General features: G+C 43.5%; 1 protein-coding gene across 1 annotated transcript in view; it reads right to left on the bottom strand.

Moving 5' to 3' along the window:
- BRF1 (BRF1 general transcription factor IIIB subunit) overlaps positions 1–25,522 on the bottom strand; it is a 276,895-nt gene that overhangs the window by 101,642 nt on the left and 149,731 nt on the right. The gene's annotated exons all lie outside the window — the stretch shown is intronic.

Genomic DNA, 25,522 nt, shown 5'->3' with positions numbered 1-25,522 from the left:
GCCACTCTGGGCGATGTACAACCCACCATAAAACAATTTAAAACAATAAAATTTTACCATAAACATTTTTTTTAAAATACCCTAACCTACCCCAAATGCCTGCCTGAACAGCCACGTTTTTAATGCACGACGGAAGCTCATTAAAGAGGGGGAATGACGGAGTTCCCTAGGGAGGGAGTTCCACAGAGTGGGGGCCACCACAGAAAAGGTCCTCTCCCTCGTCCCCACCAGTCTAGCTGTCCTGGCTGATGGGACAGAGAGAAGGCCATCCGAGGCTGATCTTGTTAAGTGGCCTGTCTGGTGTTGCTGGAGGCGCTCCTTAAGATAGGCTGGGCCGAAACCATATAGGGTTTTAAAGGTCAAAACCAACACCTTGAATTTGGCCCGGAAAACAACTGGTAACCAGTGCAAATCCTTCAGCACTGGAGTGATGTGATCTCGCCAGCGGCTGCCTTTAATCAGGCGAGCCGCCGCGTTAAGTACCAGCTGCAGTTTCCGAACTGTCTTCAAGGGTAACCCCACGTAGAGCGCATTACAGTAGTCTAAACGAGAAGAGACCAGGGCATGTACTACCGATGGGAGCAGATGGTTGGGAAGGAAGGGGCGCAGCCGCCATATCAGATGGAGTTGATACAGCGCTGTCCGGCTCACAGCTGACACCTGAGCCTCCATGGACAGCTGGGAGTCCAAAATGACCCCCAGGCTGCGGACCTGGTCTTTCAAGGGTAGCCGTACCCCATTCAACACCAGGTCAACATCCCCCAGCCTCCTCTTGTCTCCCATCAAAAGTACCTCGGTCTTGTCAGGGTTCAGCTTCAGCTTATTCCTCCCCATCCAGCCACTCACTGTCTCCAGACATTTGGACAGGGATTCTACGGCCAACCTTGGTGAAGATTTGAATGAGAGGTAGAGCTGTGTGTCATCCGCATATTGATGACACTGCACCCCAAACCTCCTGATGATAGCCCCCAGCGGCTTCACATAGATGTTAAATAGCATCGGGGAGAGGATGGAACCCTGTGGCACCCCACAAGTAAGTGGCCACGGGTCCGAAGCCTCCTCTCCCAGTGCTACCCTCTGGTACCTGCCGGAGAGGAAGGACCGGAACCACCGCAATACAGTGTCTCCAATGCCCAACCCCTCCAGGCGGTCCAGGAGGATACCGTGGTCAACGGTATCAAAAGCCGCTGAGAGGTCGAGGAGAACAAGGAAGGAGCATTCACCCCTATCCAGAGCCCTCCTCATATCATCCACCAAGGAGACCAAGGCCGTTTCTGTCCCATGCCCAGGCCTGAAGCCCGACTGAAATGGGTCTAGATAATCAGTTTCTTCCAAGTGTGCCTTCAACTGCACCGCCACCACCCGTTCAATCACCCTGCCCAAAAATGGCAGATTTGAGACTGGGCGAAAGTTGTTCAGAACTTGAGGATCCAAGGAGGGCTTCTTTAAGAGTGGTCTTATCACTGCCTCCTTGAGGGCTGATGGCATCACTCCCTCCTCAAGGGAGGCGTTCACCACCGCCCTGATCCCCTCACCCAGTCTCTCTCTGCAGCTCATAATGAGCCAAGATGGGCAAGGATCAAGTAAGCAGGTGGTCGGCCTTACAGATGAAAGCACCTTGTCCACTTCATCAGGAGGAAGAAGCTGGAACCGATCCCACAAAACTGGTTTGCCACAGACCGCCTCTTGCTCACTAACTGTATCCACAGTGTGCAGAGTAACACACCTAATCTGATCAATTTTATCTGCAAAGTGCCTTGCCAAAGCCTCACAGGAGGCCTTAGAATGCTCCAGTGGTTCCGGAGCCACAGGACCGACCAGGCTCCGGACCACTTGGAACAGCCTCCTGGGGCAGCACTCTGCAGGTAAAAACAAGACCTGGAGCTGACTGTAGTTCAGATCACGAACTTCTTATTGCACAATTTAGAATCAGACTAAAGAGAATAGGGAAGACCCACACAGCAGTTAGTTATGAGCTCACTAATATTCCTCATGAAGATGCAGTGGAGGTGAAGAACAGATTTAAGGGAGTAGATTTAGTAGATAGGGTCCCGGAAGAACTATGGACAGAAGTTCGCAACACGGTTCAGGAGGCGGCAACAAAAAACACCCCAAAGAAAAAGAAAACAAAGAAGGCAAGATGGCTGTCTGCTGAGACACTGGAAGTAGCCCAAGAAAGAAGGAAAGCAAAAGGCGACAGTGATAGGGGGAGATATGCCCAATTCAATGCAAAATTCCAGAGGTTAGCCAGAAGAGATAAGGAATTATTTTTAAACAAGCAATGTGCGGAAGCAGAAGAAGATAACAGAATAGGAAGGACAAGAGACCTCTTCCAGAAAATCAGAAACATCGGAGGTAAATTCCAGGCAAAAATGGGTGTGATCAAAAACAAAGATGGCAAGGACCTAACAGAAGCAGAAGAGATCAAGAAAAGGTGGCAAGAATATACGGAAGATCTGTGTAGGAAGGATAATAATATTGGGGATAGATCTGACAGCGTGGTCAGTGAGTTAGAGCCAGACATCCTGAACAGTGAGGTTGAATGGGCCTTAAGAAGCATTGCTAATAGCAAGGCAGCAGGAGACAACGGTATCCCAGCTGAACTGTTTAAAATCTTGCAAGATTATGCTGTCAAGGTGATGCATGCCATATACCAGCAAATTTAGAAAACACAAGAATGGCCAACAGATTGGAAAAAATCAACTTCTATCCCCATACCAAAAAAGGGAAACATTAAAGAATGTTCAAACTATTGAACAGTGGCACTTATTTCACATGCCAGTAAGGTAATGCTCAAGATCTTACAAGGTAGACTCCAGCAATTCATGGAACAAGAATTGCTAGATGTACAAGCTGGGTTTAGAAAAGGCAGAGGAACTGGAGACCAAATTGCCAATATCTGCTGGATAATGGAGAAAGCCAGGGAGTTTCAGAAAAACATCTATTTCTGTTTTATTGACTATTCTAAAGCCTTTGACTGTGTGGATCATAACAAACTGTGGCAAGTTCTTGGTGGGATGGGGATACCAAGTCATCTTGTCTGCCTCCTGAGGAATCTGTATAACGACCAAGTAGTGACAGTAAGAACAGACCACGGAACAACCAACTGGTTTAAGATTGGGAAAGGAGTACAGCAGGGTTGTATACTCCCACCTTTCTATTCAACCTGTACGCAGAACACATCATGCGACGTGCTGGGCTTGATGAAGCCAAGGCTGGAGTTAAAATCGCTGGAAGAAACATTAACGATCTCCGATACGCAGATGATACCACTTTGATGGCTGAAAGCGAGCAGAAGCTAAGGAATCTCATGACAACGGTGAAACAAGAAAGTGCAAAAGCTGGGTTGCAGTTAAACCTCAAAAAAACCCAAGATTATGGCAACCAGCTTGATTGATAACTGGCAAATAGAGGGAGAAAACATGGAGGCAGTGACAGACTTTGTCTTTCTAGGCGCAAAGATTACTGCAGATGCTGACTGCAGCCAGGAAATCAGAAGACGTTTACTTCTTGGGAGGAGAGCAATGACAAATCTTGATAAAATAGTGAACAGCAGAGACATCATACTGACAACAAAGGTCCGCATAGTTAAAGCAATGGTATTCCCCGTAGTAACCTATGGCTGTGAGAGCTGGACCATAAGGAAGGCTAAGCAAAGGAAGATAGATGCTTTTGAACTGTGGTGCTGGAGGAAAATTCTGAGAGTGCCTTGGACTGCAAGAAGATCAAACCAGTCCATACTCCAGGAAATAAAGCCAGACTGCTCACTTGAGGGAATGATATTAAAGGCAAAACTGAAGTACTTTGGCCACATCAAGAAAAGACAGGATACCCTGGAGAAGGTGCTGATGGAAAGTGGAAGGCAAAAGGAAGAGGGGCTGACCAAGGGCAAGATGGATGGATTATATTCTGGAGGTGATGGATTCGACCTTGGGGGAGCTGGGGGTGGCGACGGCTGACAGGAAGCTCTGGCGTGGGCTGGTCCATGAAGTCACGAAGAGTTGGAGGCGACTGAGCGAATAAACAACAACATGCTATAAAATAAAATAATGTGTGCTATATGATTGTGTAATGGTTAAATTGTTTAAAACACTGGTAGAGAAGTCAAGCACTTCAATGTATCAATAGTTGACTTTTTAAAAATTATTATTACATTTCTAACTGCCCAATAGTCAAAGCTCTCTAGGTATTCAAACGAGTCAGAAATATGGTGGATTTCCACAGCATGATCCAAACTATGGACACTAACCCTGGAAAATCAATTAGTCTGTTCACAAATTGGCATGTTCTTAGGGCATGCCAAGACACACAAACCACATACGACATGTAAGCCACAAACTCTAACAAGAACGAATGCAGCTATGTAACTCCTAATCCTTGTTTATGCTCACGTTACTATCCATCTAGTATCAAATTAACCCCCAACATCCATTGCGATGAAGAAACAGAACTCAGATTGGATTAGCCATATGCAGATGAACTGGTGGGTCTAGACAAATAGCAGAAAATCACTCTCAATGGCTTGGGTCACCAGAGGCAGAAAACGAATTGAGCATGAACTCCAATGGTATGTTTGAGTGAACCCCTTTACTTTCTCCCACATCAGTGAATGGTTTCTATGCACCCCTATGGAAGGGTGGTGGGGGAAACAAATGTTTATACTTGGAGACCCAATTGCAAGAAGATACTATCCCTGACACTGGATAACTGACCAAAAAACTAGATGGTATACAAAGTTCTAGGCATTCTTATAAGGCAAATATGCATTTGGTATGGGGGGAGGGGGTAATCTGGAATAGGGAGAGAGTTAAGCACCCCTGCCTCCTTGCTTCCCCAAACTACACTGCCCCTCCAGGAGAAGCTTTTTCTGTTTATAAAGAGCGGTTAGGGTAATATTTCACACATCTACCTCTAACGCCTGCTTTGTTTTTCCTTACCAGGGATATGTAAATGAAGCTCCTACACACACACACACACACACACACACACACAGTCATAATGGTACGCATTTTGATTGACTGATTATAGATAGATATGTATGTATGTTTCTATCATCTATCTATCATCTATCTATCATCTATCTCTATCTACCTATCTATCTACATATACATACACAGACTCATACACACACATTTCAGCTCTTAGATGCTCTCTCTCTCGCTGTCTCTGTCACACTCTAGCAAAATTGAGAAACTCAACTCAGGGAGGGGGATATGCAGATGTGGCAGGCTGAGTCACAGGTGGGTCCCACAGAGCTCTACCGGACAACATAAGCAGGATAGAAATCTGCCCTAGATATTCTGCCATGGACATCTGTTGAAGTAGACTGTCATCCACAAAAGCTTATGACATAATAAATCTGTTTGTCATTAAGGTGCCACAAGACTCTTTGTTGTTTTTGCTGGAACAAGACTAATGCAGCTACTCCTCTGGAAACATTCTGCTCCCAACCCAAGCATCACGATGACGGGAACTGTGTGTGAGTTCCCAACATTCCCTCTTTTGGCATCAAAGTAGGTGTAATATAAGCAATTAATGCACAGTTTAAAAAAAAATAATAACATGGGGAAGGGGAGCAGTATTGGGATGGTGGCACATAGGGCGGAAGGGTTAACACTTTTCTTACCACCACAGTCCTGATGAAAAACTCCCTGTCAATGGGAGCTTCCATCTCAAGGCTAGTATCAGCTTTAGGGAGGAATATTTTTCTCTCCCCAGATACCATGGTCCCAATCCTACTCAGGTCTCTCCCTATGCTGGCTGTTTAAATTTTAAAAACTGTGCACACATTAACTCTTCATGTGCAATCAATGTCAGTATATCACATATAGTATGGCTCATGAACACACTCTTAGAAGCTCAAGATTCCTTCACACAGTCTAGAATCACACCAAGGAACCCCGTTTCCTGATGGAGACCTTTCCAAGTGCTAAGACAGCATCCCCAATACTAATAAATCTGTCTGACCAGAAGTACGGCTATTAGGCATGCTGGTCCCATAGGAGAAAAAACACAACGTAACTGAGGTTATAGATGCCCCCTAAGAGGGTTGTTTGAAATGCTGAAACCAAGGGTTTAAGTTATTCAGAACTCTTTTTCAGGTTTAGGTGAAAGAAGAAAAACGCAACCGGGGCGGGGGAGATGATTCAACAAGCCTAGGCTATATACATCTCCCCCACATATAATATCCCCCACCATGCCACATGGTCTTTAAAACAAAGAAGAAGAATGGTTTAAAAACGTGGATTATGTTAACTGGATTACAAACTGTCTGACTTTAGGATTAGGACACACAGCCCACCTCACCTCACCTCACCTCTAGGAATAAGGCAGCAAAAATGTCAACGAGATGCAAGGGAGGAGACTGCCAGCCAGCAAACGTAAAGAAACAAGATTTTGATCCATCTTTGCTTCTCCAGTCCTATTTTGGCCTCACAATACTCTTCTAATTCCCAGTCAGTTTCTTTTTGCTGCCAGATTTTGCCATTCAAGATTTTCCACAGGAGCCAAGGAAAAGAGAAACAGCTGATTCAACATTTGACACACTACAGTGTGGCTTCCGCAGATTCAACTTGGATTAAGCTGGGTCATGCTGTGGTACTAAATGGGTCTGACCCATAACGGTGGCGTAGGGTCTTCACTTGGCCAGGCTTTCAAATAAGTATGTGCATTTACTTACTAGCCACACCATTTCTCCCAGATGTTGTGGATAGTATTTTTATTCGTAGACGTGCTCTCAAGAGTGCTTGAAACAGATGGCAAATCTTTATAATAGGCTCTAATTGTGGAGGGAAAAATTAAACCATGTGGAAGAAAACCCTACACAAATATCGCTCTCTTGCTTTCTCACTCGCTCGCTCTCTCTCTCTCTCTCACACACACACACACTTGCTTCCTACTGTTAAAAAGAATATAAATGCTTGTATTACGAAGTATGTTATGTATATGCAAGCCCACCTTCTGCATTAAAATGTGTACCATGTTTTGTAGGTAGATGATGGCAACTGAAGCTTCCCTTCTGGGCATAATAGCACCTTAAGGGATCAATTTTCATTGGGGCAATTGTGTAGGGGCAACCCCTTCTCCACAGGGACCCCATCACAGAGGCCCTTCCCCCCACAGCTGCTATTATTAAAGAAAAAAAACAACACATTGAATGCAATCATACATGAAATGTCACATCTGTTCTGGCCTTTAATAACACAAGTTTCAAAAGCATAACTTTTATTAAACTTTCACAAAGCTGCTCAATCTCCCTTGCTAGTCCTTCTCTCCCTGAGCCCTGTGAAGCCCCAAAGCCTGCATCAACAGACAATTCCCTATTTCTTTTTGCTTAATTCTTGGAGACCGGCACACATGGCTGGCCAAATCAAAGAGGCAACCTCTAGGTGCCTGCTTCTCCAAAAGACCTTTCCAAGCGGTAAGAAAGCATCCTCGATACCCACAAATCTGTCTGACTGGCAGTACCCCTAGTAGGCATGCTCTTTTGAGAAAGAGCATATTCCTACATTTTCGGATTTACCCAATTTTCAGGGCATGCTTATAGATGAAATGAAAATTCTATTCTTGATTAATGATGATGCAAGTGGACCTGTGATGGTAGTCCAATTAAGTCATGTGGAGCACAAACAGTGTGATAGTTAAGTTACTGAAATTTTAAAAGACCGTTTTGATCATCTCATGTGCTATTCTTATGAATCTTAATATGTTTAAGATGTTGCAGGGGTTTGCAAAATATTAATTTCCTTCAGTAAGCAAAAAACCTTGGGATGGCCATGCCAACAATTCTGACTCTTGTAATCATATTGTTAGCTAGAAATCAACAGCTGAAAAAATACAGAATTAAATTAATAAAAACAGAACTACTGTACTAATCCCAACTGTTGAGTCAATCTTCTGTCAACTATTTTATTTATTTATTTATTTATTCATTCATTCATTCATTCTTTTCATTTCTATACCACCCAATAGCTGAAGCTCTCTACCACAGCAACCTCTGATTTCTTGTCTTCTGTACAACAAACAAAACCTTAACTTCTGTTAAATGTGATTAAACAGCTGTAGGTCTAAACATTACAGTCTCAATATTAGATTATCATTATATATTAACTAAAGAGTCAGATACAAAAACCCACACGTACAAATAATAGGAGAATATGGAAGCAGTGACAGATCTTATTTTCTTGGGCTCCAAGATCACCACAGATGGTGACTGTAGCCATGAAATTAAAAGACGCTTGCTCCTTGGGAGGAAAGCTACGGCAAACCTAGATAGCATAGTAAGAAGCAGAGACATCACCTTGCCGACAAAGGTCCGTCTAATCAAAGCTATGGTTTTCCCAGTAGTAATGTATGGCTGTGAGAGCTGGACTATAAGGAAGGCTGAGCGCTGAAGAATTGATGCTTTCCAACTGTGGTGCTGGAGAAGACTCTTACGAGTCCCCTGGACTGCAAGGAGGTCAAATCAGTCCATCCTAAAGGAAATCAACCCTGACTGCTCATTGGAAGGACAGATACTGAAGCTGAAGCTCCAATATTTTGGCCACCAAATGCGAAGAGAAAACTCACTGGAAAAGACCCTGATGCTGGGAAAGACTGAAGGCAAAAGGAGAAGGGGACGGCAGAGGATGAGATGGCTAGATAGCATCACGGATGCAATGAATATGAACTTGAGCACACTCCGGGAGAGAGCGCAGGACAGGAAGGCCTGGCGTGCTATGGTCCATGGGGTCACGAAGAGTCGGACACGACTGAATGACTGAACAACAACAACTACACAAGTATTTGGCCCTTGGCCACAAGGGGCATTGAACCCCAATGCCCAGACCTTGTTTATACAGCCATCGCTTCTCCCTTGCTGCCTGCAAGGGGGAGAAACCAATGGGATGCAGTGGTTAGAACGCTGTACTATGAGTGGAGAGTCCCCAGTTCAAATCCCAACTTGGCCATGAAGCCCATCAATATTTTCATGTTTTTAATGGTTGATTTCAACTATATTTTACTTCATTTGTTTTTATGTAATGTTTTAATTAACATTTTGTTTTTAATCTGTACTTTATTGTTAGCCACCCTGAGCGCCACCTTTCGGCAGAAAGGCGGGATATAAATAAATGGCTACTAGCCATGAGGGCTATCTATTACCTCCAATATCGGAGGCAGTATGCCTTTGTATGCCAGTTGCTGGGGAAGTCGAGCAGGACGGTGCAGCTGCACTCATGTCCTGCATGTGGGCTTCCCATAGGAATCTGGTTGGCCTGTGTGGGAACAGAATGCTGGACTAGAGAGGACTTTGGTCTGATCCAGCAGGGCTCTTCATATGTTCTTAATGCACGTGATGACCTTGGGCCAGTCACTATCCTCCAGCCCAGCCTATCTCACAAGTTGCTATAAAGTTGGTGCAAGGCAGGCAGGGGAGGGGGGAGGATTTACCACATGCCATATTGAAGGGAAACAGAAAGAAAAGCTGACCATGTCCTCCTCCCAACTGGATAGGAGGAGAAGAGACAAGGGTGGAGCATGTGAGCCCAAGGCTCCTTGCAGCTCATGCACTTCACATGTACCTAAAGTTTAGAATAGGGGTGGGAAATTTGTGGCCCTTCAGATGTCTTGGGCTACAACTCTCATCAGCCCCAGCTAGCATAGCCAGTGGTGAGGGATGGTGGAAACTGTAGGCCAAAACATCCAGAGAGCCACAAGTTGTTCACTTCTGGTTTAGAATGGCAAGTAAACACAGCCAATAGGCCAATTCACACAACTGCAGGATGTAATAAGCCATGGTGGCTTGCTAACCATCTTGGGTGTGCTGGTCACGCACCAGCAGATTTACATAATTACACTCACCAAATGTGGCCTGTCATGATGTCTGAACCTGGCGAGGGTGGGTGGTTGGGGTCATTAACAAACCACCCAGAACCCATTGTTGGGTGGTTTGTTTTATTTCTTTATTTTTATTTATTTACAACATTTGTATACTGCTTCACATCTAAACAGATTCCAGAGCAGTGAACAACAAGAGATAAAATGAACAAAAGATTAAAAAATGAAACACAATATTAAAATTATTCTTTAAAAAACAGATGCCAATAAAACTGAGGCTGGTTAACCAAGGAAGGCTTCTTGAAAAAGAGCTGTTTTCAGGAGGTGCTGAGAACAACCCAGCGTTGACGCCTGCCTGACCTCCGGGGGCAGGGAGTTCCATAGGAAGGGAGCCACCACACTGAAGGCTTTTCTCTGGGTCGACTCCAGTCAGGTCATAGGTCCATGTGGAACCACCAGGAGCTTGCCCTCTGATGACCTCAGTGATCAGGCAGGTGGGTAAGGGAGAAGGTGCTCTTTCAGGTATCCTGGTCCCAAGTTGTTAGGTCTTTGTACACTAGTACCAAAACCTTAAAACTGGCCTCGTAGTGAATAGGCAGCTGGTGCAGTTCCCTCAGCAATGGAGTTACATGCTGAAAAAGGTAACCACCCTTTAACCACCTATCCTCCCTGAGTTCAGGTGCACGACAAGCTGCGCCCAGCGAGGGTAATTATGTAAATCGGGCTGGCACATGCAAGGTGGTTAATAAGCCACAGTGGCTTATTAACTACCCTCGTGTCATGGGACAAACAAACAAAATATTACAAATCAAATCATAAACACAACAACAAAACAACAGAGGGACAAGATAAAATTCACTGCTGGCATCAGAAACAGCATCGTAAAAGCGGGAGCTCTCAGTTGATGGGATATAGAAAGAGGAGTGTAGAAGAGAAGATGTGTTGGCAATGCTGGATCCATCCAGGCTTTGCAGGCTAGGGAAAGAATGCCAGCTTCTTGCAACTGTATTAAGTGGAGAGGAGACAACTGTAACACACCCTTCTCCAACCTGCTGCCCTCCAAATGATTTGATCTACAACTCGCCTGGCGCCTACGTTGTACCCCTTCTGGCACCATGTGAAGACCTTTTTATTTTCCCAGGCATTTTAGCATTCTAGTCTTTCAGCTCTGCTGATTTAAATCTGTATTTTAAATCTCTGCATTGCTGCTAAGTTTTATTCTGGTTGTACTTTTAAATTGTAGTTTTAAGCTTTTATATTTTATATTGTTTTATGCTGTACTTGTGGTTTTAATTTTTGTGAACTGCCTGGAGAGCTTTGGCTATTGGGCGGTATAGAAATGTCATAAATAAATAAACAAACAAACAAACAAACTCCCAGCATTCCTGATCATTGGCTATGCTGACTGAGGCTGATGAGAGCTGAAGTCACCTGAAGTATCTGGAGGACACCAGGTTAGGGAAGACTGCTGTAACATATGGGTTAGAATATGGTTTAGCCCCAAAATATGACTCTGCTTAACATCACCCTCGAGTCCTTTTCCCAGCCAAGACTCTACATGCTGCAAGTCAAACAGGAGCGGTTTCCCATACCTGCACTTTTTTTTTTTTTTTAGCATGCCAGTTCTATAATCTCAGTCATTTAGAAAATTACTAGAACCTTTAACACTGTTGACCAAGAAGAGGCCTTTGGGTAATTTCATTTTTTACTATTTAAGCTCTCTCTTGCCACAAAATTAAATCCTCAGATCAGGTTTGATGTGTTAGGCATGTCCTTAGCACCGATATTAAAAGGCGGGGTCAAAAAACTATGGATCATCAAATGTGTAATGAATAAATGAGATTCAGCTCCACTTATAACTGTGTCAGGAACCCATTTCATCTTGAAATACATACATGTAATATATGGGAGAGCTAGGAAGCTGGGGTGCCCCCTCCAAGTAGTTTGATGAAGACGCTGCTCCAGTGGGCACATTACTAGCCACCTAAGCAGCAAATTGGGAAGGTTCTACCATGGCAACAAACAAGAGAGACTTGACGACACACATAAGTACAACTGTTTAGGGTTTCATATCTCCTAATTGCATCTTAGTGTGTTTCAGTTGCACTAATCTACAAGTACAACCAGATCCATTGTGAAAGTTAGCACTCTATTAAACATTCTTGAAAGTAAACTATGATCAGTTTGTCAACACACCTTGCTTTGGAGGTGAGTGTAGAACAAATGAATGTAGGTGTTCAGTAGACAGAGAAGATCCTTCAGCAATCCATGGTGTGACAAATACCCACAAATGTTACTGTGTAGCAGGAGCTGAATTAGAGGCTGCTGCTGCTATTCTATTTTTCCCAGAATGCCACAAGGCAGTGTCAATCTGGGCATTTCAGAGAAGTGGGGGAGAATGGTGGCTAGTAGTAAGGTCTGCCATTTTTAAAAATGGTGGCTGCCATTCTCACCCCCACCCCTGCTCAAATGTTCCAGAATGACACTGTGTCAGGGCATTCTGGGAAAAAGAAATGGTGGCCACCGATGTACTCAGCTGCCACAGGGGGAGGCAAACTGTTTAAAAAGAAGGGGGGAAATAAAAAACATCCAAAGACTAATATGAGAAACCCAATGAAACAAATGCAAACAAAGAGAACACCAAACAAATGGCGAATGCAGTCCCAAAGTATTGGGGGGGGGGGATCTTGCACACAGACACTTCCTAAACAATGGACATACGACTCCACTAGAGAAGCAGCGACACAGAGGCAGGAGTGTGATAAGGCCACAAAGAAGACTGCCGGTTCTCTACAGGACCACCCTCATGCCCAGGGCTAGTTGTTGGCTCAACTCTACAGGACTGAGGAAGATGAAGGAGGAACATTTTTGGATTATTATTATTATTATTATTATTATTTAAAAGGACTGAGGGTTCAGTAATAAAATAAGTACATGCTGTACTTGTTTTAAAAGTTTACAATGCTAATAAAAGAAAATGGGAGGGGGGATTTTTATTACTTCCCTGGTTGCTAGATGGCTTATTGGAAGGAAAAATCTCCATCTACCGTAGGAGTCAACACTAAGCCTTTGTAACATACAGACCCCCAGCATACAAGTGCCAGCGGATTAAGGCAGGCCAAGAGAGGTGGATACACTTGGGCCTCAAAAGTCTCCACAAAGGACAGAAGAAGCAAAAGCTGTCACAAAAACCGAGCCCGACAGTGATGCATTTAGGCACAGAAGAAATAAAGCAGGACCGAGTCAACTGACCTCTGCTGGCAAAGACGGCCAGGAAAATTAATGACTCGGAGGAAAACTTGGCCGTTGTTCCAAGAAGGCTTTATAAGTCAATGTGCAAGCATCTTACAACCAAACCAAAACTTGACAGGTAGCCAGTACAGCCGGGCCAAGCTTGAGCAGGAAGGGAGAGAGAGAGGGAAGGCAGCCGAGCCAAAAATAAAAACAACCTGGGATTACCAAACACACAGAATCGCTATAGGGAGCTATGTGTGAGGTCATAAAAGTCCAGCACAGAATCTTTGCACGGGGAAAGGTTTCATTCTGGAAATATTTATCAGAGGCGGCCGACTTCGTTGCACAAAATTGAAGGGCATAGCTGTGACAGCACAAGCAGATTTCGCCAAAGGAGGGGGAGGGTGGAAGGAAGCTCCGTCACGCTTGCACTGAACACATACAATCATACGCTTGTGCTCTGCTTCAATAAATCCACCCCGTTTACCACTCTAACAACTCTAATGGTGAGCATGGCAGACCGATTAAGGGGAGTTAAGGGACAAATAATCCATCTGAAGAGAGACAGACAGACAGACATGACATGACATCGCTGGGGTACTTTTACTCTGTTCCATGGTGCTTGTGCCAGAGTTCCACCGGGCATTTTCTTCCTTGTGAAATTTAACATGGATATGAAACCACTAGTTCATGTCACCTCCAGCAAGCATCTGCATCAGCTTCTCCTCCATTCCACTTAAATTAGCATTTTTCCCAGATATCATGGAATGTGGGGAAAGACAGATGAGTGGGCTGCAATGTATTGGACTAGAGCAGAATTGAGGGGGGCTTTCGTCAGTGGAAGAGGAAACTGGATGATGGGTTTATTGAGGCTGGCAGGATGTGTGCTGCTGTTCTGATGTCTGAAAATATTCTGGAGAAGAAGCTGCATGTAGGAAGGGGGTCTTACAGGTTGGGTAGCTCAGAGTGGCAGGGGAGTGCCCAGGCCTAGGTGGAGACCCATTGGAACAGGGGTTGGCAGAAAATAGATCTACGGATGTTTTGGACTTCCAACTCCCAGAAGCGCTGCCAGCATAGCTAATTGTACAGAATGCTGGGAGCTGAAGTCCAAAACATCTGGAGATCTCCTTTTTGCCCATCCCTGAACTAGAGGCAGTATTTTGGAGGGAAATGGTTTTGGCAGGCAAGACTTGGGAGGGTGGAACATTGGGACTGGATGAGAGGTAGTATTTTAGGTACTACTACAGCTCCCCACTCCCATCAAAACCAGCAATATTTTGGTGACAAATTATGGTGTAGCTCAAGGTCATTTGCTGGGTGGGAGGTCTGACCAGCCTATTTGACTTTGATTACCTTGATATAGAAGATACTGTTCTCCTTAATTAAGAGCTGATTTGATAATCTATCTCAGGAATAATGATGACTTCAATCTTTATACACAATATAAATGCTACTTTCTTGAACCTCACCTAGGGTCCACGCAGTGCAGCCTTCCCCTACCTGCCACTCTCCAGATGTGTTGGACTACAACCCTCATCATGCCCAGACAGCATGGCCATTGGTAGGATGGCAGATTGGGGAAGGGTGATCTAGTGCAACACTACATCTCCAGTAATGGCCAGCCTGCTCATTCAGGGAAGCTCACAAGTAATGCATGAACTAGATAGCCATTGCTCACTGTTTGTCCCCAACATCTAGTTATCAGAGCGATACTACCTTTGATCATTTTTAGCTATCATCACTAATAGTTTTATCCTCTATTCTGTAGAATCCTTTTTTTAATAGGCAAGTTAATCTAGTTACTATCATAAAATCTTGAAGCAATAAATTCCTTAATAGTGAATGAATTATTTATTACGGTCACAGACCAATAAGATTAATAGTGTAACCCTATCAACGACTATCCAGAAGTAAGTTACAATGAGTTCCACTGGACGTGCTCCCGGACAAGTGTAGCCTAAGTTTCAGCTTGAGTTGATTATCCATTGCATGAAATACTTCCTTTTGTTGGCTCTGTACTTACTGCCAACTGATTTCAATGGGTAACTCCCAAGTTCTATTGTTTTGAGAGGGCACACACATACACTCTCCCCATCAGATTTGGCTGTCTTGTTTGCAATTAGCCATGGACTGAATTTAGAAATTTCAAATCTGTGCCCAGTACATTATCCACTGAATTACACTATCCCTTCTCAGAGGAAGGGTTCCCAAAGCACAGTTGCTCAGCCACAGCTGCGCTGCAAGTTGTATCAGTGATAGAAAGGCAGGGTACAAATGCTAGTAATAAAGAAGGAGACAGAGAAGATGACAACAACAATAAAGAAGCGGTTTTGCAGCATGGTGAACATTACAGAGAGACTTTTCAAGCAAAATGCATGAAGGAGCGCTGTTGGTTCCATTAATTCCACAGCAAACTTTCGCCATAGATATTATGTGAGCAATGCTAAATGCAGTTGTAAATTAATTAAATTTTTACTGATGTACGGATGTCACTCATAGTGACTTTGAGGAAGGCCTCTCTCATCATCTGTGGGATTGCAGTTTTTAAATCAGGCTATTAGAGAATACAGAGTTTTTCCCAACCCATTTGGAATGGAGCTTGACTTCTGCTGCAGAACCTGGCGTTTTTGCTAGCTTCAACATCCACAGAAATTACTAACTGTGGAAATTATTACCCACATGGCATCATGATTATGAATGCACTAATTTACCCATGTTGTTATTGAATCAATAGGTGCTTATATGCAGATATTTCTAATTTAAATATATTGAAAAGATACTGCTCCCAAAATAGAGCTGATTATTGTACAGAAAGTTTGAGGAACTCCTACACAGAGGCAGAAGTGTGAATTAACATCCAGCATTAAGTTCTACTTAACTGGAGGCAAGATATAGGCCAGAGAAGGGAAGTGGATTCTACAACAAGGACAATCCCACCCCATCCCATCTGGTCGATCAAAACTTGAAAGGGGACAAGACAGAGGTCAAAATAAAAGATTTTTTTTTACTAACATTGCATTGCTTAAGAACAAGAAAAGTTAAGATATAGCTTTGATCAGACTGATCTAAATCTTCTCTCGATTCTTCATGCCCATATCATTCTATACCTTTCAAATCTATAGGCTCCATCTCACAGCACTGAGCTGCCACCATTTAATTCAAAAAAAGGAAGTGGTTGGTACTACTGGGCACAAATTTCCTCTAACTTCTGTAGAGTAGCAGTATGGAGTGGCTTTTTTCCTATACCTGCCCAACCAGGCTGCAGTGTGGGAGGCTTTCTGAATAAGTAACTCCATTCTGATCATGAATAACCCAGATGTGGGAAATCTGGATTTATTACATACCATTACTGTGCAGACAGTGTGACAAGAACATAAAGGGAACACATAATTTGGGGCACAATCCACCAAGTACTGTTCTTGCAGCAAACCCCCCAGTATAATGAAAGTGGGTCTCACAAGAGAAGTACCTGGTGGATTGTAGCCTTTGGCTGCCAGATCCATGTGGACAATCTAAACGCCTGATTTTAAAAAGCAGCTTAGGGGTCAGGCACCAGAGCTGGTGAAAGTATGAACTCACAAGCCTGACAAGGGATCACTGGTGCTCAAGGAAAGAGCTGCAGGGAGACCAAACAAGGAAGCCTCTTTACACTGATAAGCCAGAGCAGGTTAAGTGATACTTCCTGACCACCATAAAGTCCTAGTTGCTCAGGCTAGCAAGCAAACATGACCCAGAAGCTTCTAGGACTGCCTTTGGTTTTCTCCCCCTCTGCCTTCACTTTATCCTTAATATGACAGGAGCTGGGTTTGACAAGGAGTGCCAGAAAAACAGCAGGGAAACCCTGGAGTTCACATGCCCTAGTCTGTGTCTATTGCCTTGCTCAATCAACAGCCCAAGCCACTAAATATACAAATGAAACCTATATCTGTATTGTAATGCATGATTTCTCCCATAATAACTGAGTTAATTGGACTACATTTACCCAAATGCCTTCACAGAAAGAATGCTTTAAATGCTTGTGTGTTTTTTTAAAAAAAGAAGTCCCATTTCTAAAATGCCTATAGGTAGATTCCAGATGATCGAGACTATTCATTTAAGTAGAATCATTTCAAGAGTACATTCTGCTTTATGAAGCAGGCATGAGACCGAAATAGACAGGCAACTTTAATGTGGTGGAAAGAAAAGCGGGGGGGGGGGGGAGGTTGAAGCAGCAGGGACAGCTGCAGAGAGAATAAACTAACTAGCATGAGAAATTAGCAATTTGGTGCCAGTGATGTGCTAGCTTTCTGCATTTCAATTACGGCTCAGCCTGAAATGCAAAAAAGAAAAAAAATGTAATGGAGATGATATGATGAATTTATAGATTTTGCTTGCTCTGCCAAACCAACAGGTTACATAACTTGTGAAGTCCTAATAAGCACCTGATGATAGCATGCAAACAATGTGTTTTTTTCACTATGTCCCCAGGGGTTGGGGCGGCAGATGCGCCTTGAAGCTCTGAGACTCCATGGGTTCCATAAAGAGTATGCTTTTTGTAAAACACAAAACAGGCTGTGTTGTAACAGCTCAGTACTTGTTACAGCACAGGATAAAAGAGGGGGGGACGGACGGTGAGTACTTGTATACTAGCTTCCGAAGTCTCTTTCAAGGCATAGAGAAATGGCAGTCAGTTTGATTGTTGGTATATCCTTCTTCTCTCTGGCAGGATTTAGGACATACAGGTGACAGGTAAGTATCCTAGGGTTAGAGAAGTGAGGAGGGAGCATCCCTCTGGGCAAAGTCCCACCTTGGGCATGGAGTGTTTCAAGACTGGCTTGTTTTCACCATACCAACAGTGCTTTCTGACAGTCATACCTGGTTTCTGCATGTACTGCATTTAACAATTTGAGACTGGGGGAAATTACAGATGTTGGCCACATTAAAAGCAAACTTCCCTATTCCATATCATTTTCTGGGACCAGCACATCAATACCTTTTTCGAAGCCGGGAGCAGGGGGAAAGGGGGGAAGGGGGGAGGAAGGGAGGGAGGGAGGGAGGGAGGGAGGGAGAGAGAAAGTATAAATGTGGGTGAATTATGTGAAGTCAAAACTGAACCTTGGGAGATCTACAGTTAACTAGCACAACTAAAAGAGTGTAAGGCAACAATGTGACATGGGAGACATTTAAAATATTGCCACTCAGAAAGCTTTTGAAATTACATGGAAAACTCAATTGCCCTCTGAAGATTTATTGCACAACACTTAGCAAAACAAAATTCAATTGTAAGGATTTTTTGCACTACTTTACATAAAATCTCAATAAAACCCTAGCTGTGGCATAAAGAAGGCTCATTAAAATGAAATATATCATGGCTAAAAAAATAAGGTATGTGTTAGCCAGAGATGATCAGAGCTGTAGTCCAACACATCTGGAGGGTGCCAGGTGGGGGAAGGTTGGCTTCATTTCTTGACCAAATTGAACAAAAAAGCTTAAGATAATGGTACTGTCAATGCAACTAATGATATGGAAACCTCGTTAGCAGAGCTCTGCATCATACTCCCAGGGGGCCTAAAGAGGTCAAAGTAATAAAGAGAGGTCATCTAGGGCAAAACGTAGAACTGGCCCAGAGTACCTCATATCTCTCTGTATTGATCGATCATTTGTCATGATGTCTTCGAAACAGTTAACCCCAGCAAAATTCTATCTGTGTTCCCTTGTATCACCTCCTGCCAAGTGGGAGGCTTCTCAACACAGGTTAATAAATCTTCATCCACAAATAGAAGGTGTGGTGATAAGTCCTCTCCATGCTGGATAGAGTCTTGGAAGGCTGCAAGCTTGACATTTCAGTCAACGCAATGATAACTGCTTAAATAACAGTCTTTTAATGGGTTTCATTTTCACTTGAATCCAATGAAAACTCCATTTGATTGCCAAGTTTTCATTTTCTATCATGTTTCTGTAATAGTCAAGATCAATATGATCACTTTTTATGGTTATTCTAGGTTAAAGGAAACAGAGGGAGAAACGGGCAAGGGAATAATTCTGTTTTTGCTAGCTCTTAGTAACTGCTCATCCAAATAATTGACTGTTATACGCTCAGGAGCTGTGGACAAAGGATGCAATCCATCCACTGAGCTGGAGGTCTTTCCCTTCACCCTTTAACTACGTATAGGTCAAGTTCTTCTGTTTTTCGTCTCCTTGATCATACCCCTGAATGCACCTCTCCTGTATGATGATAGAGTAGCCCATCAAAAGGACCGATGAATTTCAGGGGTTGGTGGATACAAAAGGAAACAGAAGAATGCAGTCCTGGATATGCACATAGAGGTCAACTTCCAAGCGGAAGTCAAGAGAGGACAAAGTGTCTTTGTATGCTAAATGGCAGCAAGACCCTGAAGCCTCTGCTTCTCAAAATATGCCACAAGAAGAACAGAAGGAGGCAATCCAGTTGCTTAATGTGCCCAGTAGTATCCAGTATGTGAATTTGTTCCACACAAAAGTCTACAAAGAGAAAACGCTTGATAGAAAACAACTTTTGTTGACACAGCAACACCATGTTCAAACATGCCCAAGTTTGCCAGAAGTGGATGCAGCCCTGCCATGTTGATGAGTGACATCATCAATCATGATGTTCAGTAAAAGATCCCTGCCAAAATAGGGGGGAATATAGGGGGACAGCTGCATCCTTAAGAAGGTACATTGGCAACGTTTATCCTGTGTGAAGCGACTAGATCTTGAAACTCAAATTCAGCCTTTTTTAAGCGGACAGAAATAAAGAACTGAACCACTTATACATGGTCATTATTAACTCAAATTTCTACCCCACTTCCTAGTAACACTTTCATAGTAGCTTGTAAAGCATAAGACTCAATAAAAAATACCATCAACACAACATTTTAAACTATATCCTATACATATAAACTATATGTAACAGAAGTCAATCAACCATTCTGAATTCAGTTTTCTAATCCAGGCATTTTTCCATGAGAGAGAAACTCCTTCTAAATGGGATTGTTTTAATAGTTTCTAGGAGAGAAGCCTGAAGTAGCCAGAAGGGCCTGCCTAGGCACTGAGCTCCAGGGGTTGGATGCCAATATTAAGAGGCTCTAGTCCTTCTTGCCAACAGATTTTGATGGTGATGGTGGTGACTATTTACATGTATATTCTGACTTTCCTCCAAGGAAGTCAAGGTGGCATACATGATCCCCCTGCTATTTTATCCTCATGACAACCCTGTGTGGTAGGTCAGACTGAGAGAAAGCAGCTTGACCAAGGTCACCCAGTGAGCTTCATGGCCAAGAAGAGATTTGAACCCAGGTCTCCCCAGTTCTGATATGAGACTGGGACCACTAAACAACATATGCTCCACAGATGAACTTCTGATAATGATGGCACCCTCAGCAGAACCTCCATCAGTGATCTTAAAGCCCAGAGTCAAGACATAAGGGAGGATGTCACCAGAGCTCAAATAGGGCTGTAGAAGGTCAAAACCAGCACTTTGATTTATGTTCAAAAACCAAATGGTAAACAGTGATACTTATAAGAACAGGAGTGATAGAGCCTTTTAGGCAAGGAGCCTTGCACTACATCCTTGCCGTGCTGCACTTTCTGAACAGTCTTCAGAGATACACCCACACAGGGCGCATTCCACAAATCTAATCTAAGGGTTATCAAGGGAAGCAAGATAGAGGCAAAAACTTTTATCTTGGGAACATATGGAGCTGCCCGAGGAAGGGCTGGCACCAACACTGTATTCCTTTCAACTCCAGGTCAAAACATTTTATTTGCCCAACCATTGGTCCATCTAACTCCGTATTGTCTACACTGATTGACAGCAGCTGTCCAGGGTTTCCTACAGGAAGATGCCGGAGACTGAACCCAGGTTCTTTTTCATGCAAAGCATGTGCTCTACCAGTGAGTTGCAGCCCCTTTTTGAAGAGAGAACGTACCTGGAAAAAGGCACTCTTTTCCACAGCTGCCAAAATTGATACAAGTCAAGAAGCACCTCCAAGCCACAAACCTTCTCAAAGGTTTACAACCTGGGGGACAACTTGTTCTAGACGCTCCTCTTAAAGAACAGGTTGTCCACCTACTCCCAACACAATGGGCCCCCTTTATATATTAGATAGGAAGCATGAGAAGTTCTTCTTTTCTCCCTGTTTCAATGAATATGTGAAGTCAACTTTGGGTTTCTAAGGACTGCACATTTTCCTTCAAGATCCGCCTCAACCAATTAGCAGAGAAGTAGTGGAACCAGGGTTCACAGAGACACAATGCCAGCACCCTTTTTTACTAGCTGGGACACTGACATCAACTGCTACCCCCTCACGCTTCCCTGCTCCCTCTAAGCTTAGCTGGAATCCCCACAGCTGGGGGGAAGTGAATTTTCTCAGCAACAAAATATTGTTCCTTGTTGTGATTGCAAAGTGTATTGGGGTGGCTTGGTCTTGAACAGGCAATTAGGACCCATTACCTTTATAAAAGACCTAGTGGAGACAAAAACAGCTAGAACTGCTTTTTATATGGATTAACACAACTGCCTGAATGTGACTATGTGACGCAGAGATATGGACTCTCCTTGGGGGAAAGGCTATGGGGACTGTTACCAGGAGCCCCTGCACTTCAAAATTTACCCCTACAATACTGCCAATTAGTAGACACCCCAAAGAACTGCACATGCTTGCATGTGCAGCTGACTCAAATGCAAAGTTTTTCATTCAAAGAAGTATACAGTGGTGCCTGCACCCTGAGCCTTTCAGCATCGAAAAGAACATGGAGAAGGACGTAGGCTTTTATGTGGAACTAGCAACATTTATTAAGCAACAAAACCACATCATCTGCAATTTGTAGCAAAGGCTCCAGATATTTAAAATTGTGTATGGAGCAGCTGGGGGAGGGAAATGAAGGAGGGATCCAGTATTACCATGCCGGCTGCAGCAAGATTTTCACATCTCATTAACGACATAATGAAGGCTCAATCACAGATACAATAGTCTATAAAGACTGCCAAATTTATGAGCTACGCACACAAGATTTGCTTCTAAAGGTTTGTTTCAACTGAGATTTATCATCACCCACTTAAAGAGACCTTTTCAGCATGATACGGTACAGGGAATATACATTAAGAGCAAACTGAAAGCAATTTGCACATTTTCAGAGGGTTTCATTTGGGCAACTGCATGCCGAAGAGGTTACACACTAAAGAATTTTGACAAGTGGCACTAAGGAATATAAAAATAATGCATGCCTCAGAAAAAGCAAAGAGAGGAGTGACTGGGATCAGGGACATTGTTGGCAAGAGGCATGATATACCTTGAGGCAAAAAACAAAACAAAGACATGTAATTCTAAAGCAAATAAAATGTACATTTTCAAGTTGATAGCAGATGGAAGTACAGCAATGACCTAAAATGGGGGTCCTCAAGCCTTTTCGGTTGATGGGCACATTTGGAATTTTGAGAGAGTGTCATTTATGCTCTCAGAAAATGGCTGCCAAAAATGGCTGCCATGGAAGGCATGGCCAGTTACACGATGTTCATTTCCCAGAAGGCAAACGGATGAGACTAAAAGAAAAGAAACTTGCCCAAGAACCTAGGTACAAGACAGAGGTGGAGTCTGAGCTCCAAAACATAAAACCACTCTTTTGGACCCAAATAAAGATGGAGCTGGAGGGCAGCTCTTTGCTTTGCAACCGCAGGTGTCCCAGTTTAAAAAAAAGTTAATGCAGCCTACTTGAGACCTAAACTTGGTGGACTTCTGAAAATCAAGATGTGTATTTATGGTGGTGTGCAAGGAGGGTAGAAGGCATGTGTAAAATGCTGGTGGAGGCTTGAGATGCAGAAAGAACAAGGCCCAGCAGTGGCACGGAGGGCCAGAGGAAAGAGAAGGCGCTTAGCTGGTCGCGGAAGACAGAAGAACAGATGCAATGTATCGACTCTGAAATTGGAACAGAGAAGTAAATTTTCCATCCTTTATTAAGCATACTTACACCATGGAATTCACTACCACAAGATATAGTGAAGGTCACCAACTTGGATAGCTTTAGAAGGGGAGTAGACAAATTCATGAAAGTAAGGGTATCAATGGCTACTAGTCATGATAGGTATATGCTACCTCCAGTATCAGAGGCAGTATGCCCATGTACACCAGTTGCTGGGGAACATGGGCTGGAGGGTGTTGTTGCACTCATGTCCTGCTTGTGGGCTTCCCACAGGCAGCTGGTTGGCCACTATGTGAACAGCATGCTAGACTGGGTAGGACTCTGATCTGATTCAGAAGGGCTCTTCCTTTTTATACGATTTCAGCATCTGGCATCTGCTAATCTACTAATATGATTGGGCAAATTACAGATATCATCTAGGATAAGTGTGGGCAAATTGTGGCCCTCTGTATGTTTTGGCCTACAACTGCCATCATTCTTCACCATTGGCTATGCCTGCTAGGGATGATGGGAGCTGTAGGCCAAAACATCTGGAGGGCCATAAGTTGCCCACCCCTGATCTAGGAGCATAAGAAAAGACCTGCTCAATCAGACCAAGGGTCGATGTAGCCCAGCATTCTGTTTTCTCCAGTGGCCAACCAGATAGTTCCAGAAAGGTCACAGCAGGACATTTTGGATTATGTCTTTACTTGTGTCACTATACAAGACGGGACAAAGGTATAATGAATTGTAGACAATCTTTGAGAGAAGATGGTTAAAAAAAAACCTAGGTAAATGTAATGACAAATTGATAGCATAACATGAATACAAACTGAGCCCAAGGCAGTATGAGAATCTACAAACATTCCAAAAGCATTCACACCGATATTCATGAACCTTCAGAGTGCAAGCGTAGACATACTGAAGTCATGGCAAAATATGTAAAATATTAAGGAGAAAACAGGCAAAATCTGCTCAGCCTAGGGCTTTAATAATTCTGAGGGGAGGAACAAAAGCAATTCCTGTTTATTATATGGACAACATATGCTAGTATGTAAGCTGTTAGTTCCAAACATACTTTCCAGAAAAGTACAACATAATACAGTAAAACATGGTGGTTGGAGTCTACTACTGGCCAGCCAATCAAGGAGAAGATGAGGATGAAACTTTTGAAAAGCAAACTGCCAAGGTTTCAAGGAAGTATGATGTAGTAGTAATGGGGGGCTTCAATCTCCCCAATATTTGTTGGGAGACAAATTCTGCAAAATATGGCCCCTCCAAGAGATTCCTGACTTGTGTTGCTGATAATTTCTTCCTACAGAAAGTAGAGGAAGGAACTAGAGGATCGGCTACCCTTGACTTGATCCTAACCAAGAGAGATGACTTAGTGGATCGCAGTTACGAGAACTCTGGGGGAAAGTGACCATGGTATACTTGAGTTCTTGGTTCTAAAGGAAGCAAAAGCTGAGTGTAGCCAAACGCGTATCCTGGATTTTAGGAAAGCCGATTTTAATAAGCTCAGAACAATGATTAGTAAGGTCCCGTGGCAAGCAACTCTAACGAGAAAAGGAGTCCAAGATGGGTGGGAGTTTTTAAAAAAGGAAATTCTCAAGGCACAATTACAAACAATTCCAACAAGAAAAAAAGGCGGAAGACAACAGAAGAAGCCAATGTGGCTTCACAAAAACCTTAGAGATGACCTGAAAACAAAAAGGACACATACAGGAAGTGGAAGGAAGGACAAGCAACAAAGGAAGAGTACAGGCAGGTAGCACAGAATTGCCGGGATGGCATCAGGAAGGCTAAAGCTGAGAACGAGCTGAGGTTAGCCAGGGATGCTAAAAGCAACAAAAAGGTTTTCTTGAGATACACGCATAGTAAAAGACAAAAAAATGGTGGTTCAACTATTAATAAGGATGGCAAAATGATAACAGATGACAAGGAAAAGGCAGAGGTGCTCAATTCCTACTTTGGCTCAGTCTTCTCCCAAAAGAGGGTCTATCAGCCCCCTGGCAAAGGTGAAGTACAGGCTGAAGGGGCAGGATTGCAGCTTGAGATCGATAGGCATATGGTCAAGGAACACCTAATTTCTCTGAATGAGTTCAAATTTCCAGGGCCAGATGAACTGCATCCTAGAGTAATAAAGGAACTGGCAGAAGAGCTCTCAGAACCACCGTCTATTATCTTTGAGAAATCATGGAGGACGAATGAGGTGCCAGATGACCGAAGGAAGGCTAATGTTGTCCCTATCTTCAAAAAGGGCAAAAAGGAAGAACCTGGGACTTACAGACCAATCAGTCTGACATCAACCTGGGAAAATTCTGGAGCAATGATAAAGCAATCCATCTGGAAGCACCTTGAAAACAATGCCGTAATTACTCGAAGCCAACATGTATTTGTTAAGAACAAATCCTGACAGATGAATCTGATATCATTTTTGGATCAGGTCACCTCCCTTGTGGGCCGTGGGAATGCTGTGGACATAATATACCTCGAATTCAGCAAAGTGCTCGACAAAGTCCCCCATGATATCCTGATGAGCAAACTAGTTCAAAGTGGGCTAGATGAAACAATG

The sequence above is a fragment of the Heloderma suspectum genome, chromosome 1 (assembly GCF_057233095.1).
Source record: "Heloderma suspectum isolate Gila_16-S chromosome 1, 16-S_ref, whole genome shotgun sequence".
NCBI lineage: Eukaryota > Metazoa > Chordata > Lepidosauria > Squamata > Helodermatidae > Heloderma > Heloderma suspectum.
This window is presented reverse-complemented; position numbering and strand designations above follow the sequence as displayed.